The 18,314-nt window shown below is 43.2% G+C and overlaps 1 long non-coding RNA gene across 5 annotated transcripts in view; it reads right to left on the minus strand.

The window, feature by feature from the left end:
• The window catches only part of LOC113875284, an 84,381-nt gene that overhangs the window by 34,467 nt on the left and 31,600 nt on the right, over positions 1-18,314 (minus strand). For 2 of the 5 annotated variants that reach the window (XR_003506222.1, XR_003506223.1), the window contains exons 5-7: positions 16,523-18,287; positions 15,193-15,247; positions 6,554-7,582 (exon numbers count right to left, since the gene is read on the minus strand). This is a non-coding gene — a long non-coding RNA (uncharacterized LOC113875284). Of the gene's footprint in view, positions 1-6,553; positions 7,583-12,015; positions 12,923-15,192; positions 15,248-16,522; positions 18,288-18,314 lie in introns of those variants that run through there. The other 3 variants (XR_003506225.1, XR_003506224.1, XR_003506226.1) reach the window with 3 other exon arrangements.

Consider the following 18,314-nt stretch of genomic DNA (forward strand, 5'->3'; position numbering starts at 1 on the left):
CATTCATCTGTTGACAGACTTAGGTTGCTTCCATGTCCTAGCTATTGTCAATAGTGCTACAATGAACACTGAGGTACTCATGTCTTTTTGAATTATGGTTTTCTTAGGGTATTTGCACACCCTAGTGGGATTGATGGGTCATGTGGTAATTTTATTTCTAACTTTTAAAGAAATTTCCATACTGTTCTCTATAGTGGCTGTATCAATTTACATCCCCACCAACTGTGTAAGAGCGTTCTCTTTTCTCCACAACCTCTCCAGAATCTCTAGAATTTAGCTAGAATTTGATAACAGTTTTTTTTTTATCTCATTTTCCTTATATTTTTTTCTTCTATCACCTTCCTTTATGCCAACTGGTTCTCCATCTGTGAAGGTGAATAAAGATTTCTTTTCAAAAAAAAATTTTATTGAATAAATTTAGTGAGTCAATTCAAAGGAAAGTATTAAGTAAATAAGAGTATATGTTCATAGACATGATTAAAACTTAGGAAAATGGTATACACACTTGATCTGATTCTAAAAAACCCTCACCAACCCAACCCATCATCCTGCCAATAGTGGACCAAAGCCAAGTTCAAGGTCACTTGCTTGCTGGTAGTAGAATTTATCTGGGCTCTTTCTCTACATGCAGCCAACTCCAAGACATGAGCAACCAAGGAAATGTGGTGTCTGGCTCCTATTGAGCAAAATGAAGCCTCAAAATTGAGTCAGGGAAGCCAAAGGGAAAGGCCAAGGAGAGTCTGAAATCTGATCAGCAATGAAACTGTGGTAGAAATCTGTAGGATTAATTCTACTTTAGGAAGCAAAGTTCAGGGAAGGAACACAGCTAAACCCTGAAGTTCACAGCCCTTTCCTTCTATAGAGAATCGATCTGTGACTAAAATAGAAGCAACTCAGGACCAGTCTCCCTGGCTCAGTTGTTGAACTTTAGAAAATAACATATGAACGTGCAAACTAGAAGAGCCAATATGGGGTATCACTGAGTATCAGCACAGATTCTTACTAGAATGAATAGTTACCAGACTGCACCGGACCATCTTCAACAGTGACTCAAAGAAGCAAGTATAAGTATTCAGTTCAGTTCACTTCAGTTGCTCAGTCATGTCTGACTCTTGTGCAACCCCATGGACTGCAGCACACCAGGCTTGCCTGTCCTTCACTATCTCCCAGAGTTTGCTCAAACTCAGGTCCATTGAGTCAGTGATGCCATCCAACCATTTCATTCTCTGTTGTCCCCTTCTCCTCCTCCCTTCAATCTTTCCCAGCAACAGGGTCTTCGCATCAGGTGGCTGAAGAATTGGAGCTTCAGCATCAGTCATTCCAATGAATATTCAGGATTGATTTCCTTTAGGATTGACTGGTTTGATCTCCTTGCTGTCCAAGCGACTCTCAAGAGTCTTTTCCAGCACTGCAATTTGACAGCATTGATTCTTCAGTACTCTTTATGGTCCAACTCTTACATCTGTACAGGACTAGTGGAAAAGCCATAGCTTTGACTGTATGGACTTTTGCCGACAAATGATAAGTACTAGCAGTAATTTATTGACTAACTCATCAATTCTGTCTTTGCTTGATGTTGGTACTGGAACCAACCTCCTTGGGTTAAAGTGTGGCTTCTCAATTTTGGCATTAAGGACATTAATAGGAGGCAATCATGTGCATTGTAAAATGTGTAGATACATCTGTAGTCTCTACTAATTAGATGCCAATAGCAGTTTATCCCCTCTCCCCACCCAGTAATGACCAAACTGGTCTGCAGACATTGCCAAATATCCTTGGGGAATGAAAGGGCAAAGTTGGCCTAGGTTGAGAACCACTGGCCTAAAGTAATCTTATGAGGTTCTTGAACAATTTAAAGAGAGTATAGAAGAATTCTCAACAGGGAAATACTGTACATCTTTGTTCTAAAAGATTCAGGAGTCAAGAAATTTACTAGGAAAAGAAGAGCTTATACAACAGAACTTTCTAGATATAAATATAAAAGGGCCTGGTGTGTATTCAGTGCTAAATAACATTTCAATTTCCTTTCCCAGCTCTTGCTCTCTTGTACGTCTAATCTTCTATGAGCTTTTAAAGATCCTTGTGAATGTGTGTATGCTAATTTCAAAATTGAAAAGAAAAAGTAGAGGGAATAAAACAGAGCACGCATTTTCAGTTAAAGTTTTCTTTTATATAAAATGGTGCAAAACCAATGGCAGACATCATGGCTTCTTTTGCTCTTGTCCACTCAGTAACACTTTACCTCTCCTTCTGGGCATAGTGTCCATCTTTTCTTTGGGGAAAGTGACAGCATGACACCTTACTCAGTCTTGGTCACCGAGAGAGAACAGAGGCTAACCAAGGCCAATCAAAGGGTCTGTCTTAGGAGTTTGATTCTTAAGTAGAGGTGCACAGGGACAGGTGTTTGGAGTTTGGCCACAGTGTGGTTGCTCTTGAGAAAGCTAGGTCATGGCTGAGGTCACCAGCGATGCTCTGGGTCTAGCCAGCTGCCCTTCCCTATTCCTTTTCTTTTTGCCTAAGTTAATGGAAGCTCTATTATATGAAATTAAAGAACCTCATAACAGAATTTTTTCAAACTCAGAGAAACAGACTGGACCTGTAATGGGAGACTTTTGAAATTAAGTTCTATTCAACAAATGAGAAGCATGTTGAAATCAATGACAGATACAGAGGAGGGAAACTGAATAAATCACAGGGGAGATTGGGGTGCAGGAGCAGATAGTTTAAAAGAGGAAAAACTAAATCAATATAGTCAGCATTAGACAACTGTAATATGCATTCTACACAAAGAACCACTATCATATATCCTGCTTGAGTTGGACATAGGAGGGGTAGTGTGGTTCTTACATTAGGGAGTGGAGTATGCAAGTAGATACGGAATTGCATCATAGAAGAATTGACTTTGCTGAAAGCCAGCTCATCAAGCTTAGCAGAGACAGAGAAAGAGAAAACTGTCATCCTCAGTTTCTTCATGCCTCACCTAATATGCACATCGTGCCTCTGTTAGTGTGAGTGTGACTCTATATTTTTCACACACATCCCCTAAATGACTTCATTCCATGCTCAGCTAGCAGAGCAAGCTGCCTTCTAGAACTGTAAGAAGTTTTAACAGAGTTGGACATACTGAGAAGTTGATAGAGTTACTGAAACGTTTTGGTTTGAAACATGTGAATTTTTGTTCTTACATTTTACAGTCAGAATCCTTGTCAGGTATTACTTATCTGTCCTGGTGGAATGGCCACAGTTGGTGTGTGCCCGTATCCTGCCATTGTTCCACTTTGTAAGCTGAAGGTTTCTCAATAAGAAGACCTGATTCTCCACCCAGGGTCTCTTTATCTGGCCTTAGGAGTGGGGAGTAGTGGGCTGTGAGTCCCTCCAAAAGCAGCCCTCACTTAAGAGCAGACAGGGAGTTGGAAGATAAATAGAGCTTTCTCTCCTACCAGAAGGTTTAACTGAAATGACTCTTCTGCTCTGACTTTCCAAGTTCTCAGTGGGACCAAGTCTCTCTTACCCACACTGATAACCCTCTTTTTTCTTTCTTTCTTTTTTTTTTTTTTTTTTTTGCTGCTTTTCCTTCCCTTTCTCACTTATAAACTACTTGTTCTCAAAATCTTATCTCAAAATCTACTTCTGGGGGGAACTCAAACCAAGACTCCTGCTTTTTTTAACATCTAGTATTCTCACTTGGGGCTTTTCTGGTAGCTCAGTTGGTAAATAATCTACCTGCAATGCAGGAGACCCCAGTTTGGTTCCTGGGTTGGGAAGATCCCCTGATGAAGGGAAAGGCTACCCACTCCAGTATTCTTGGGCTTCACTGGTAGCTCAGGCAGTAAAGAATCCACCTGCAATGCTGGAGACCTGGATTCAATCCCTGGGTTGGGAAGATCTCCTGAAGGAAGGAATCACAACCCAGTCCAGTATTCTTGCCTGAAGAATTCCCACAGACCAAAGAGCCTGGTGGGCTATAGTCCATGGGGTTGCAAAGAGTCAGACACAATTGAGTGATTAAACACAAACTCAAGCACATCCTCCCTTCACTGCTATGTTCCAAAAAGGAAAGCTTAGTCATTTTTGAGACTTCAAAACTGGATTTTGACCCTCCAAAACCACTATATGCCAAGTTGCTTCACTTGTGTCTGACTCTGAAACCCTATGGTGGTGAAGGACAGGAAAGCCTAACGTGCTGCAGTCCATGGGGTCACAAAGAGTCAGACACGACTGAGCGACTGAACAACAACAGCAACACATAGCTTTGCCCGTGAAAGAAAAAAATAAAGTCACCTCCTCACACTAGAATGCAGTCACAATTCATCCCCAACGTGAAACCAGTACAAACCACTGCACCAACCCTACCCACTGAGGACAGAAACAGAAAGGAAGAAGAAATGGGACCCTAAAGCCTGGGAAAAGAAGGCCTCAAATGAAGCAATTTAGGGGAAAAAAAAAAAAGAAGACAAAGAAATACACTGCAGAGACCAGTGCCACTAGCGGTAAAGAACTCGCCTGCCGATGCAGAAGACACAAGAGACGCGGGGTCAGCCTCTGCGCTGGGAGGACCCTGGAGGAGGAAATGGCAACCCGCTCCTGTATTCTTGCCTGGAGAATCTCGTGGACAGAGGAGCCTGGCGGGCTACAGTCCACAGAGTTGCAGAGTCAGACATGACTGAAGCAACTTAGCATATGGTGGTTTTTGAGGGTCAAAATCCAGCATTTTCAGGACTTCTCTGGTGGTCCAGAAATTAAAAAACTGCCTCCCAATGCCAGGGATGCAAGCTTGATCCCTGGTTGGGGAACTGGGATCCACATGCCACAGGGCAACTAGGCCCTGTGCACCACAGCAACCGAGTCTGCACATGGCTGCAACTACCACCTTACACAGCCAAATGAATAAAAAAATTTCTTTTTAAATCCAGCATTGTCTACCAAGCCATTTTCTCAAATAGAACTAAAGTTACATCTACAGCCTATGTACTTTTCAAGGGCCTGCAAAATGCTTGAGCCCCGAGACATGTGGGCCCAATGCATCGGCCCCAAAATATAAAAAGAAATCTACAAAACCAAATGTAATATACATTTGATTAACTGTCTCCTAAATATAGTATGAGGTCAACTAGTCAACCCCAGGTCAAAGTGATTCACACGCAGCTGTATATGAATTAGAACGAATGTGAGGTGTGAGTATTTTTAAATGTTTGTAAGAGGTAGGGCAGACTGTGAAAAGCATGCTAATGGGCTATGAATGTTATAAAAACAGTCCTGGGGTTGAGACTGGAATCTGTGTGTCTAGGACAACACTTGGACTCTTCAAAACAGAGGGAAAAATATCTTTCCTGAGTACCCTGCCTCCCCCGGAGTTATATATCACTATCTGCAGACAGAAATCTTTTCTGGGGAGAAGATGTCATCAGCGTGCAGAATCCAGTATTTGCCCTGGCTTTGTTCTGCCTTCTCAGGAATCCATGGTCTGCGACAGTTTCGACGAAGTCACAGTCTGCCTGGTCGGATTCTGACACCTCTGGACCCCTCCCCCATATTAGCTTTCTATCCAAATGTGACTCAGAGGCGGGCGAGATTCAAGGTGATCAATGACAGCTCCAATCAAAGCCACACAGATAGGCAGTGCCCTCACCACTCCTTGATATAAAAGGTGTTTTATTTCTCATCCCTTTATTTTTGTCACTGAAAGAATGCTTCCCATGTGTGGATTAATTAAAGTGTAAACATTAAATATTGATTGATGCATTATCAGCGTGGAGCAGTGGCCTCCCGTCTGATTGATTCCTGCAGTGATTTATTGTCATATTTGGGGAGTCATTTCGCTTGATAACCAAGAGGGATGGCCTGCCTCCCCCCGCCCTGTCGGCTCCACTCCCCTCTTTTTTTCCCGGTACCTCCTCTTATTCTTCTAGGTGACATCTGCGTTCCAATAACTAAAACATCTTCATCTTACTGTCTAGAGAAAAGTGTGTGGCCTGACATTTGTTTTGTGTATGTGTATGTCTGTGTGTGTCTCCCAGGCAATTATCAAATCAATTAACAACGTAACACAGAAAATAACAAATCTACTTTCTCCAGTGGGATGTTTCTGATGAACAGAGCTTGCCCTTCCAGAGTTCTGTGAAATATGATGATGGGCAAGTTCTGGGGAGAGGTGAAGAAGACTATAAAATGAAACAAAGAGAGAAAAAAAATCCCATAGGTGCAGTCTTGTTATTTTTCTGAGATGTGTTTCACAATGAAACTAGAAAGCAAAGCAACCACTCATATGTATAACTGGTTATAAGGCTCTATAGATATGAACTGACATACCACATGTCATCAGATTGGCACACAAGAAATTGCAATTTGTAGAGGTCAAAAATGATCAAATATTGACAATTTCATATGGCTCAACCTTAAGTTTTTTTTTTTTTTTTTATCTTGGCAAACCTTGCAGGATTGTAGTTCCCCAACCATGGATCGAGCCCAGGCCCACAGCTGTAAAACCATAGAATCCTAACCCTTGGATCACCAGGGAATTCCCAACATTACATATTTAAACTCCATTCTGAAGTAGAGTATAAGGGTTATTTATTGTTTATCCTGTTTTCCAAATGAGAAAATGGGCACAAAAATGGCAAGTCACAGACAGTCACCATTTAGTTTGAGTTTTGGCATAAACCAAACATGCATTGAAATGCTTTATAATTTCCTCATGGAAAACCTAAAGCAGTCTTTGAGGTAGTACTACGACCTGAATGCTGTGTCCCCTCAAAGTTCATATGTGGAAATCTTAGCCCCCAGTGATAAAGAATCCACTTGCCAGCGCAGGAGATGAAAGAGACACGAGTTCAATCCCTGGGTCGGGAAGAATCCCTGGAGAAGGCGTGTTAACCCACTCCAGTACTCTTGACTAGAAAATTCCATGGACAGAGGAGGCTGGCAGTCTACAATCCACGAAGCCACAGAGAGTCGGACATGACTGAGTGACTGAACCTACACGCAAGGTGATGGTCAGGAGCTGAAGCCTCAGAGAGGTGCTTACGTCATGAGGGTGCAGCCCTCATGAATGGTATTAGTGCCTTATGTAAGAAGCCTCCTGATAAATCACTTCTGCTGTCCCTTTCTACCCTCATAAGTGTATACTGAGGTATCTACAACCCAGAAGAGGGCCCTCATCCAACCATACTGGATCCCCCAGTTTTGGACTTCCAGCCTCCAGAGCTATGAGAAATAAATGTCTCATTTAAAAGCCACCTTACTGTTTGTGATATTCTGTTAGAGCAGCCTGAATGGACTAGGACTAAGACAGGTAGACACTATCATTTTGCCCACTTTCCAATAAAAAACACAAAGAGCAAAAGAAGGCTTCAAGAGGTTAGTTAGCAGTGGAGACCGCATCAGACTCATAAGTTTATAGATGTCAGCATCCCTGCAGTATGTTTAGTTCAAGGCATTTGTGGGCCATGGGAGACTCCAGGGGCCCTGAGTCCAGTCAGCGATGTGCATCATCCTGTGGCCCCATGGATAAGTTGCAGACTTTGGCTTGGAAATCTTCCTATTTCCTGGCTCTTTCCTCTGGGCAGGAGAGAAGGTGCAGGCACTGTCCAAAGTACAGAGGAAATATCAGTGCAAGGTGTTCAACTCCATTCTTTAAGTTGCTTTAAGAACAAGAGCCAGGGACTTCTCTGATGGTCCAGCGGTTAAGATTTCGCCTTCCAATGCAGGGGGTGTGGGTTCAATCCCTGGTCAGGAAGATAAGATCCTACATACCTCAGGGCCAAAAAACCAAAACATAAAACAGAAGCAGTATTGTAACAAATTCAAGAAAGACTTTAAAAATGATCCACATCAAAAAAAAAAAAAAAAAAGGCAAGGAGCCCAGAGTCAGGTGTTGCTTTAAAGCAATGAGAATTTGAGGTCTTCTTTGCTCCAGAAGAAAAACCCATAGAGGATTTTCCAGTGCCTTCCAGACACCAACATCCTGTCGATATGATGTCCCTAGGTAGGTCAGAGTCTAGTCTCCTATGAGTTATCAGACTAATTATCAAATGGACTTTGTTTCTCCTCTGCATGCATATGTTCTCAGTAACTCAGTCATGTCTGACTCTGCAATCCCATGGATTTTAGCCCACCAGGCTCTTCTGTCCTTGGGATTCTCCAGGCAAGAATACTGAAGAATTCTTCCAGGGATCTTCACTGACCCAGGGGTCAAATCTGCATCTCCTGCATCTCCTGCATTGGAAGGCAGATTCTGTACCACTGAGCCACCTGGGAAGCCTGTTGACCCTCTATATACCTGGAAATCTACCTCTCTGGAAATCCCAGCCAGTGTCTCAGGGTCCCCCCTCCCCACAGGACCCTGCATTTTATATTCATGCCTCCAGGGCCTCACTGAAGCTGCTACCATATTGGATAAAATGCATCACTCAGCAACATGCTTCTTCACATGCTCCTTGCTTGGTCAAGAGACCAAAGGAGCCTTCTGCTTTCTCTAGGACCTGTCAGATCCACCACAATCCCTTCCATCTTCTTCAATTGGCACTTTTCTAAGGATGATCTAGATAAAATAAAGCATGACTGCTCATTAAAGAATGGCTATGTCCTGTACAAAGCTTCATACTCAGCAAAAAGGCAATATATAATTGCAAACTATTGATTAGTGGAAAATGTGTCAATTCGTGACCACTTTCAGAAATTCTCCTGGCATAAACACATTCAACTATTGGAAGACTCTTATGAAAACATTCTACTGAAAATGTTTTTCTTCCTTTGTGTGTGTGTGTGTGTTTACTGTGTCTTTGTTGTTATTGGTGGTGGTGTTCATTTTCCCTGAGAAGGGAAAGGCTACCACTCCAATAATCTGGCCTGGAGAATTCCATGGGCTGTATAGTCCATGGGGTTGCAGAGTTGGACACCACTGAGTGACTTCCATATGTTTATTTTCCAGTTTCTTGAGTTGAATGTTCATGTATTTTTAATCTTATTCTTTGATAAGTCCATTTAAGCTATACATTGTTCTCTGGGCACTACTTCAGCCACATCCCAAGGTCACATCTGGTACACGGTACCTTTAATTTCTGAATAGTTTATTATTTCAGTTTTGACTTTGTAATCCAAGAGTTTATTTGGAAAGGTGTTTTTAAATTTCTAAGAGAAAAAATATTTGCAGCACATTTTCTAGAAATATTATCTCAGTAAATTCTAAGACTAACTACATTTCCTTAAATTGTCCTTTTCAAGTCAGTTTCATAGCTCTTAAAATTCAAAGACTCAGTAAGATTCCATAGGCATTATTCCAACCCTGTTCAGTAGACCTGATGTCACTGACGTAGCAGATAAATGAAATCCACAGGGGTTAGGTGGGCCTTCCAAAGCCACAGAGCCAAGAGAGGACACACTTGAAGGCCTCCTGGCTCCTAGTGAAATGCTTGTTCCTGCCACCTTCAGTCCTGGTTCTTGATAAGGTCTATTTTCTCAACAATATTTCTTGAATGTTGAGTATATTTCAGGTGATGGGGAGTGTACCAATGAGTAATATAGACTGAAATCCTGGCCCTCCTGGGCATTTGTATGAGGTGCTTACCTTCAGGATGAGGTCAAATGGGTGGAAATAGGATCTGGGAATAGCAGAGAGCCCTGAAGTGCAGAGGAAGGGCCACTACAAAGTCAAGGAAATCAACAGGTGCTTGTCATAAGAGCCAACAGAGCCATATTCACTGGAGACCCAGTAATTCTTTAGGTACCCTGACCTACTCCCTGGAGGTGCTCAGTCAGTGACAGAGCTGCCTTGCACTGCTTCTCTCCAGAGTCACCCTTATGTCCTCTCCCACGACATAGTCTGTTTCTAGCCACCAGACATCTGCTCGATACTTACATGCTAAGTCCTTGTACCCAGGATCTCTTTCCACTTAATCCTGACATCTCTGCCCATTTTATAGAATTCTCCCAAAGTTGGCAACCAATCCAAAGTCTGTATCTGACACCAGGGTCTTCTGACTCTAAGACCAGTACTCATTCCAGGGCCCCAAGGTTTTGGTTTCTTTTTTCTCTCATCAGAGGGAACCAGGGAAGAATTTATGGGATGTCCATTGTTCTCTTACCTTCTGTTATCTAAAGATGCAAATCTTATTCTCTCAACCTTGTTGCCATCATCATCTTTATCATCTCATTAACAGAATAATCATCTTCATTGCTATCATTTCGTGAGCAGCCAGGCACTATGCTAAGCACTTCAAATATCCACAGTACTCTTTAATCACAATAGTTGCTAAAAGTAGGGACCCTGGAATGGAGCTCCGGGGTTTCACGCTGGCTCTCCTCACCAGCTGGGTGAGAATGACATTGGCCTGAGCCTCTTGCCTGCTATTGTACATAAAGTAAGTGGCAGTCTGGTCTGTTGGGTCACAAAACCTTCAGACAGAGCTCTTGAGAAAAGAAATCTAGCGTCTTCAAGGGAACATGGGGTTCTCTGACTCTCCAGACACATGGATGTCACTGAAGGCACTTGAAAGGCTCACAGTTGTATTGGAAGTACATCTGTCATCTACAGGTGAAGAGGAAGAAATGAGAAATATGGACCGTCTGGGATTGCAGGTGGACCTGGGGAAATCAGAGGCCAAGTTTGCTGCTCATGCAGAGCATTCCTGCCTGGAAGTCAAATGACTTAGGGAGAGTTCCCTGGAAGCCCCACCTGAGAAAGGGATCTGCATGGGCTCTGTGGAGAGAATACTGGGAGGTGGGAAAAGGAGCAGGAAGGAGAAAGGAAAGGTATTGAGCAAGGCTGTGGTCTGGAGCTGGGTCTAAGCATAGTCTATGGAGGTGGGGACTCTGAATGGTGAACCGTCCCTTAGTGCTATCTGCCCCTGAGGGAACGGGCTATCTACTGGCCATGAGCTGCTCAGGAAGAATAGGTCTAAGTCTCCAGGGAAGGTGGCAGCCCTAAGCCATTGGAAGCCAATGCTCTCAGTAGCTGGGGAAGGGGTGCCCTGATCTGGCGATAGGGATCTGACCAGTACTCAGTATCAACCCCCATCCCCCATGCAGAGCTGAGGTGTGTGTTACTGAAGTACTGTCTGTGGTGGTGATTAAGAACCCACCTGCCAATGCAGGAGACGCAGGTTCAATCCCTGGGTTGGAAAGATCCCCTGGAGAAGGGAATGGCAACCCACTCCAGTATTCTTGCCTGGAAAATCCCATGGACAGAGGAGCCTGGCAGGCTCTAGTCCATGGGGTCACAAAGAGTCAGACACGACTGAAGCAACTTAGCACACATGGTGATAATACAAGGAGAGCACTTTTAATTGGTGTCTGTTTTTAAATTTTCTTCAGTTAATGCACCCCCTGGTTGTACCCATCCCATTCTTGATTATTGCTGCACACCAGGGCTTCCTGAGCAGAGGGGAAGCCAAGGGGCCCTTTGCAGAAATGACTGGGAGGTGTCCCATTGTGCTTCATGATGTTCAGGACTGTTTATTCCACCACCCAAAAAGCTGCTCCCCTAGGAACACAGAAGGGTAATTTGAGGTCTTGACCTAGAAGAAAATGTCTACCATCTTTACCTCCAACCTCTCCTTCAATAAGAGAACAGAATTTCTATCCACAGGAAGGGACTGTGTCACACCCAATCTGACCATGTTTCACTCTTTAAAAAGTTTTGAGATCTAAAACTCTAATTCAAAAATATGCATCCCAGTGTTCATAACAGCACTATTCACAATAGCCAAGACACAGAAGCAACCTAAATGTCCATTTGCAGATGAACGGATAAAGAAGATGTGGTATGTGTGGAATATTACTCAGCCACTAAAAAGAATGAAATAATGCCACTTGCAGCAACATGGATAGACCCAGAGATTATCAAACTAAGTGAAGTAAGTCAAAAAGAAATTCAAATAAGTGATATCAAGTATGATATCACTTATGTGTGGGTTGCCATTTCCTACTCCAGAAAATCTTCCTGACCAAGGGATCGAACCTGCTTCTCCTGTTTCTCTTGCAGTGGCAGGTGGATTCTTTACCACTGAGCCACTTGGGAAGCCCTGTATATGTATAATTGAATCACTTGCTGAACAGCAGAAAGTAACACAACATTGTAAATCAACTATCCTTTGATTTATAAAAAGTCATGAAATCAAATAGCCCCATTTCTGACTTCTAAGAAATGTCAGCATTCAGAGAGTTCAAAAACAATGTCCACACGGCTCAAGGATGTTCTGGATCGGAAGACGCACAAACTCAAAAGGTATATTCTCAGGGACATCACCCTATATGGACAGTCCCTTCCTCTCAAGAGGAAAAAATCTGATATCTCAATGGTGTTGCTTCCGCCATGGACACATCTCAGACCAACTCGCTGCCAAGTCAATCAGCAGCCTCCTTGATTAAAGAGAGAGGGCTCCTAGGAGGAGACAGAGATGAGGGCTGCCTTTTCTCCCTGTACCAAGGAGCCCCGCTTCAACACAAACTTTAATTTAGAGGGAAAAGAACACCAGAAAGTCACTCCTGTGTGGCAGAGGGAGCTCAGAGTCTCGATAGAGTCTCGATAAAAGATCGCAGAAATAATATGTTTGAAAGGTCAGTGGAGTTTTATGGAAACATTTTATGAAATGGCATGAGATTCTCCTTTTATACAAAAGCTGTAGCTGTGGCCAACTGCTGGTCTCTTTTACATTATCTAGAAGAAATTATAATCTGAAAGGAAAAGCATCTAATATTTTCCTTTATCTCCCCCTCCCAATCAACACAGACATGAAAGTCATCCTCATCACACAAGCTCCCTAATTCTACTTGAACTTGGACCCTCTTATCACACAAGCTTACCTAGCGTTCCAAAAATGAGGATCAGGAAGAGAATACTGCATCCTTTCTTACAAAAATGGCTTTCTGATTTTTTTTTTAATCAAGCAGCACAAGCCATCTCCTAATGTTGGTGTGTTATTTCCTGAAATTGTATATAATAGGTTTAGAAATGTTTGGGGAGAGAAAAAAAAAGAGTTTTGAAGTTTACTAAATGCCCACCATCTCCATAACCACTCAAATCAGGCTATTTTTTTTAATTCCTTTAAATTAAATATCTTTGATAATAAATGCAAATTAGGGGACAATAAATTATAACTTCTAGGCTGACCAGTGACTAATTACATATATTATAATTAACTTCAGTTTCCAGCAGAAGGTATTTATCTTAATAATCAGCCCATATACATTAGCATATCTTAAAGGGATTTGCAAAATAGGCTTTACCATTTGAAGAGTCAACTAAATTCCTCCTGGGTCTATGAAAGGGTGCAGAATCAGAAGAGATGGAATTACTTTAAAAAAGAAGTTTGGACTAAATATAAGTTGAGAAACTTAGATTATAGGCATAAAACCCTGACTTAAAAATATTTATCCTAAATATACCCTCTGACCATCACTACAGGGCCTTCAGGTTCTAAAAATCTACAATTTCCCACATCTTTGTTCAAAAGATCTTCAACCCTACTCTTGAGAGCGCATCCTTCAACATTTTGGATTAAGTTTGAACTTTACTGAAAATAGATGGTCAGATTTTTCAGGAAGCTTTTGTTTGTTTTTTATGACAAATGAGCATGATTTTTCTATGAAAAATAATCAAAAAGAACCCACCTTGGGTGGTGAGCAAGATGGATACTACTGATTTCAGTCCTATCTCGGATCTTCCATTTACTTTTGAAACAATTACTTCTCTGGCCTACATTTGGAGGAGATCTTGGGATTATAAATAAGGGACTGCACCGGCTTTCTGAGGCCCAGTTATCTGCTGGCTTTTCATAAATTTCAAAGTTTTGCTTTCTCCATTGCTGTGGGGTTCAGGGGTGCTGACTAAATGCACAGGAAGACAGTCCCAGGGCTCTCCCCCTCCCCACCTGCAGCTTGCAATCCCTTAAAGACTAGGCAAACCTCCTCTTAGGGTTTTTTCCTCTGGCGCTCAGGAGTCTCTGGGATGAGCAGTTAAGCCTTTTGATACAGCTGGTAATCCCGGCCCTGGCCATTATTTCTGCATTTTCCAACCGTCCCTGGGTAATTGTCCAGGGGACTTAGACAAGGCGGACCAGCCAAAGGCACCAGGAAGGTCAAACCACAATAGAGCATGCCCTGATTTTATCCAGGAGATTGATGCGCAAATCACCTTGATTTCGATTTGGCACTGGGGTTATAAAACGCACTTGCAATCACCGATAACGCGGAAGCTCTGGCCCGGGCATGGGACAGTGTATTTTACACCCTCTGTGGAGTTTTCCCTAATGCAACCATAAATCAGCCCGCAAAGCAGGACATTTGGTCCATGCTAATAGAGACAACAGTAAGAAACCCTGGGGTGTGAGGGGATGGAGACATTTGAGGAAGTTGCCAAGACCTTGGAATCTTTATCTTGTGTCAGAGCCACCCGGATGTAAACTTCAAGGGGATGGGGTGGAGGGACAGAGTACAGAGGGGGGCTTTAGAGGAAACCACAGAGGAGACCAGGATCCCCCAGGAGAATATATGCACACCTCCTCATGTGGTATAGATTTCTGAGCCCTTGAGCAGAGATTCAAAATCTTGAGGTGGAAGAAAGAAGAGAAAAGTAGAAAGCAAAGTCCTTAGAGTCAAGTGTAGTAAGAAAGAGAAAATAAGCAATCCAATAAGAAAACCACACAGTGAGAGACAACTTTTGGCAGGAGTTACAATATCCTTCTTAACGGGTCTTTCCTGCCTGCCTCCACAAAAGGCTGATATCAAATTCATTTTTCTTTCTTTTTTTTTTTTTTTTGAAGGAAAGCAAGGTCTCTAAATACTTAAAAACTCACAGCTGCAGTCAGCCTAGTTTACATAATTGTTTCATAAGGTGTCCTGAGTGGGAGGATTGCTGGGGTTGGGATGTTGAATTCAGTATCAGAAAAAGAAAGAAGTAGCTGGTACCTCCAAGCAAAATCATCCCCTTGGCCTGGTGGCCTCTGGCTGCAGTTCAGCCCCCAATTCTGCTAATGCAAACTGCTCTGCTCCCCCAGTCTTCCATGCCTCCCCGAGCTCCCCGCATCAAACCATTTGTGGGAGTCCAAGCCAGCAAGTATCTGGCCTTGGTCCGAGGGGGCAGCAGGAATGGGGTGGAGAGCAGGGGGAGAAAGGGGAGCCTGGGGGGTGCGGGGAGCTACAGAGGAAGGAAAGACAAAATCTAGGTCGGAAAAAAGACAGAGAGTGATTACTTACATTATTTGTTCCCAACATCTTTCTTCTCCTAGAGCTTCCAAACCTCTCCACGCATCTAAAGCAAGTGCAAAAACATCTAATTAAAATGATTCCTCGGCTTAGGGTAACACAGATGGCCCTTTCTCCCCCAGTAAAACAGAAACCCATGGGCTAAATTTGCGGAAAATTTTCCTCTACCTCATGCAACTTGAGTTTAAAGAGAATCTGCTCCATAGCCTTTCCATGTTTTAGGCCTTTTGTAAAGTCTCACATTTGTGTTCTGAATGTCTTTTAAGAGTCAGCATAATTTGGGTTTGAAGTCAATAAAACTGGAGAAAGCTAGCCCTGGTTGTAAGGAACCCTACTTGTAAGCAACCCATAGGGTAATGTTTGCTGAGCAGAAAACCTGTTTCTTTCTTTCTTTTTCCTCTGGTGAATTTAATATTTTTTAAATTGAAGTATAGTTGATTTACAATATTGTGTTAGTTTCAGATATGCATAGCAGTGATTTAGTTATATATATGTATGTGTGTGTATTCCTTTTCAGATTTTTTTCCCTTGTGAGTTATTACAAAATATTGAGTAAGTTCCCTTGTTGCTTATCTATTTTATATGTTGTAGTGTGCATATGTTAGTCCAACTTTCTAATTCAAGATAATCAGACTAAATAAAGTAAGCCAAAGACAAATATCATATGATATCACTTATATGTGGAAGAAAAAAAATAATAATAATACAAATGAACTTATTTAGAAAACAGAAAGGACTCACAGTCATAGAAAACAAACTTATGGTTACCAAAATGGAAAGGGGTTTTGGGGGAGGCATAAATTAGGTAGCCATTTCTTAACAGAGTATCATTCTGTGTTTCTGCTTTTCTTTTCATTAAAGTAGAAAACACACACAGACACACACACACAGCACTTCTTTTTTTTTTTTTTTAAGCCATCCTTTCTCTATGATATCTTATCAAGTAAGAGAATAAGTTACTGAGTAGAAAAGTTGCACTGAGTTTTGAAAGGGGAAAGAATCCTAACCAATTCTCAAAGCTCAGAGTCTTGAAAGTAATTTATGTTTCTGGTATCTGCCTTCATTGTATCCAAATTAAACTCTCCAACAGTTGTATACAGTTGAAACTGACACAAAACAGAAAAGAAAAGATAGGAATAAAGGGAAACTCCCTGCAGCACTTTGCCCCAGGTCAATTCAAAATAACAAAAAAAAGAGAAAGAAACAAAGTAGAAATCACATTCTCCTTTCCCCAAGGCGGAGGCTGTGCTGGCCGATTAGAGAGCTGGGTGATGAGGGACAGAAACCCAAACGGGCAGCTGTGCAGGTGTCCATCACTCACCCGCACCAGGTGAGAGCTGTGGGTGCCTGCGCCTGATGGCCACCCAAACCCAGGAACAGTCTTCTCACCGAGGGTCCCTCAGCCAAGTGGACACACACAGGTCTCTTCCTTCTGCTTCTAAGCCAGAGGGAGCTTTCTGGATGGTCCCCCCACCTGCCCCCAATCCAGAATGGAAAGAGAATTCAGAGGAGCCCTGTGTCCCTGCCGCCTGGGATCCTGGGCGGCCATGTGTCCCCTAGAGCTGGAAAGGCTGTGTGCATCCTTCAAGGTGGTAGGAAGGAGATGGGGGGAAGTGTGGGACCATCCTGGAGACCCCCAATGCAGGCTGGGTTTTATTGTGTACCTTCATTTTCACTTCAACTTCTCTGGGAGTTGGGGGGCCTGATCCAACCCCGTCTGGTCACTTAACTCTGGTGAGCTGTGAGGCCCTGGGTGTTAATCTGTTCAGGCTCAGTTTCCTCTCTGGGAAAGGTGGTGATGGCCCCGGGCTTCCAGGCTGGCCTGGGCATCCACTAAGCTCGGCCACCTGTGAGCTCTGTGACAGGGAGGGAAGAAATAGCTCCCACAAATGAGGGAAGAAATAGTTGTTATTGGTGCCATTGAGATTAAGTGCTGACTGAGATAATGCTTGTAAAATGCTTAGGCTGGTGCCAGGCACACAATAAAGCCCAAAGTAAAACTAGTTTGCATGCGTTTGTTTAAAAAAAAAAAAAAATACTAACCTTAAAAAAGGACATGGGGAGGGACTCTGACAATCTGAGTGTCACAAAAGCATGCCTCCTATGAGAACCTCTCTAATAAATTCAGAAGACACACCAACCCCAAATGACTTCAAATCAGGCCAGTTGTGTGCTGATAAAGGTCACTAGGTTCCCAGATCAAATGGGGCCAAGAAAATGAACACAGATTCAATAATCCTTTCTCGGGGGAGTGGTGAGACCTCAAGTGTTGGGGATCAGAAAAGGTAGCATTTCAAGAAGGCTTCACACTATATCAGGTTAAGCAGCAACAGGCAGAGCTCACTGACAGCAGCGGGTACACGAGGCTCCTCAAGAACTCCTGGTGACAGTCTCGTACATCAGTTCCAGAAGTGCTGGATCAAAAACCGCATGGAGTAGTGGTGGGCCCAGAGGACAGTGGTAAACTCAGGGACGATGAAGACCCTGGTGATGTGGAAGTCATGTTTCTAAAGCAATATATTGCAATCTATATTGACTTCGCATCTCAGCCTAATCAAATGAATGGATTCGATGTTATCAGTGGAATCCATTCTTATATTGAGGCTCTGATATTCTTTTTGTAATGCAAAAAAATGATATGGCTGAGGACTTGGAGAATGTAAAAAGCTGAGGGCTATATAAATAGGTGGGAGACCTGCTCTTGCACCTTCTGCCAGGCCCATCAGCAAGGTTGGGGCCGGGGGTGGGGCGGGGTGCGGCGCAGGGGTGGAGGGCCTGTGTACATCACACCCATTCTGCTTCTCCCTTCTGGCTTTCGCGTCCTTGGGCGCATGCGTCTTCTGCATCTCTCAGGATGTGCGTGTGTCTCGCTCTCGCCCCCTCCTCTGTCTCTCTCTGTCCACAGGACTCCACACCTCTCACAGACACCGCTCTTGATAATTATAGTTTATTGATTCTCCTGGTGTCTGCTGCCCCCGGCGCCGTGTTCTTCATCTTAGTTGGGGCACCATCTAGTCGTCCATCACAGCCCACATTTCTCAGGAGGCAGAGTACCGCAGGTTCCGATCCAGAGAGAGAGCGGCTGTCTGGACCGAGGCCAGGGAACCTCTCAG

Source organism: Bos indicus x Bos taurus, chromosome 18, assembly GCF_003369695.1.
Source record: "Bos indicus x Bos taurus breed Angus x Brahman F1 hybrid chromosome 18, Bos_hybrid_MaternalHap_v2.0, whole genome shotgun sequence".
In the NCBI taxonomy this organism is placed as follows: Eukaryota; Metazoa; Chordata; class Mammalia; order Artiodactyla; family Bovidae; genus Bos; species Bos indicus x Bos taurus.